Source organism: Eurypyga helias, unplaced genomic scaffold (assembly GCF_000690775.1).
Source record: "Eurypyga helias isolate BGI_N326 unplaced genomic scaffold, ASM69077v1 scaffold6856, whole genome shotgun sequence".
In the NCBI taxonomy this organism is placed as follows: Eukaryota; Metazoa; Chordata; class Aves; order Eurypygiformes; family Eurypygidae; genus Eurypyga; species Eurypyga helias.
Window position 1 is genome coordinate 44,294 of NW_010254626.1, and position 1,826 is coordinate 46,119.

General features: G+C 43.6%; 1 protein-coding gene across 1 annotated transcript in view; it reads left to right on the plus strand.

Moving 5' to 3' along the window:
- Positions 1-1,826, plus strand: part of SGCD (sarcoglycan, delta (35kDa dystrophin-associated glycoprotein)) — a gene marked incomplete at its 5' end in the record, with an annotated part of 74,866 nt that overhangs the window by 40,520 nt on the left and 32,520 nt on the right. The window lies entirely within an intron of this gene.

Genomic DNA, 1,826 nt, shown 5'->3' on the forward strand with positions numbered 1-1,826 from the left:
TTCTCCTCAGTAACATGCTCTGCATACCCTGGGCTCAGCATTGGAACAAAACAAACAAAAAAAAAAGACAGACAAATCTCTTCCTGGTTGTGCAGGGGGGTACTGGAGGCCGTGCTGAATCACAGGGAGTAGCAGCAGGCAAAAGGGTAATGCTCTCCAGCACTCTCTCTCTTGCAGAAATGCAAACCCTCCCTGACCTACACAGTGTCTAGCTGTGCATGCATGTAACTGCTGACCCTTGCAGAGATGCTGCTTGCTGACAGCAGTATATCAGGAGGGAATAAACAGCACAGCTCCCGAGAACCAGTTTTGCCCTCGAGCTAATTCTGGCCATTATATTTATTTTAAAAAATATAAAATGCGGCAGTACAGGTTAGCTTGGATGACTAGTCTCTGAAAAGAGACTAATCATATATCCTAATAAATTATTGACTGAATCCCCTCGTATCTTCTGACCATGAGGGCTGTAGGGGTTTGCCATCAGTGCTCTACTTACTCTTCCTTAGAAAAACAGAGAGAGAGAGAAAAGGTGAGAAAAATCTCCAGACGGACATCTTGTCCTTATGTCTTGGGTTGCAGACTCTTCTCTCCGGAAAACTGCCGGGGATGAAGCAATCTTCAGGCAGTGAAGTTGTGCAGGAGCACTGCCGATTTACTGCGAATGCACTGAGATGGGAGAGGACGTCTAATTAATGCTCTCTGCTGTGAATCTGGGGATCGTTATGGCCCAGCTAGATCACCATAGATGAGGAATACCCTGGCTGCCTTCCCTTGGGTCTATCTCTATCTTTCAGTTTCCCTCTGGAAATGCTCTTAATTGTTCCCATTTTGCACTCTGGGGATCAAGTCAGACAGCAAGTGCAGTGGTGGTGTGATTCAGCTTGTGACGGAAGTTTGCTCTTTCTCCATGCGGTGACTTCAACCCCAACACTTTTAACCTAACACTACAACCTGTAGTTTTCCCAATCTGGGTGTACTTCTCTTAAAAAAGAGGAAACGGGGTCTTTGCTCAGCCAGCCACACAGCTGCCGTGGCAGCTCCAGGGTCTGCTGAGGCGGAAGGAGCCCCGGGAGGGCAGGGGGAGGTGGTGCAGAGCACACCTACCCTCCATTTCTCTGGGCAGAGCCAGCAATCGCATCAGTCGGGGGATGTGTAGGCCACCTTCAGGGGACAAAGGCTTTCTGGCACAGCCCATGTTTGCTGACATTTTCAGGAAAAAAAGAGAGAAGCAAGATCATGGATCAAATATCCAATAGCATCTAAGTAACTTAGAAAAACAGGTCCCATCTTCAGTAGTGCAAAGAGATGCAGGGTTTAGGTCCAAGTTTGTGGTTCCTTAGGGCTTTTCTAAACATGGGAGGGGAATTTAGTCCAAATAAATGTAGGGTGCCATATTAGAGGGGACAAATGTGAATTAAAATGTCCTTAATCTGAATGGTTATGCTTCTGTTTCAAAGAGAATTAAGCTAAATAATATTGAAATGTATAAATGGCAGTATCCATGTGAAGGGTTGATTCAGTATATATCATCTGCTTTAAATTCATGTTGTTATTTCACTTATGTAGAGAGCTGTTAGATGACTGGCTTTGAAATTTGTGGACTGGGTGAAAAAAATCCTTTCAAAATATGGCTGTGGGTTTTTTTTTCCTTTTCTCATGTTGTTTTTTTTCTTTTTTTTAAGGGAAAATAATTTAATGGGATTTACTTTGAAAAAAAAATCACACAGGGTCCTAAAACATTTTGTGTGCTTCTGAAAATTTTATATTGGCACAAATAAAAGTATTTTATACCTCCCTGAAAAGAGCCAATGGTGGCACTGTGTAGG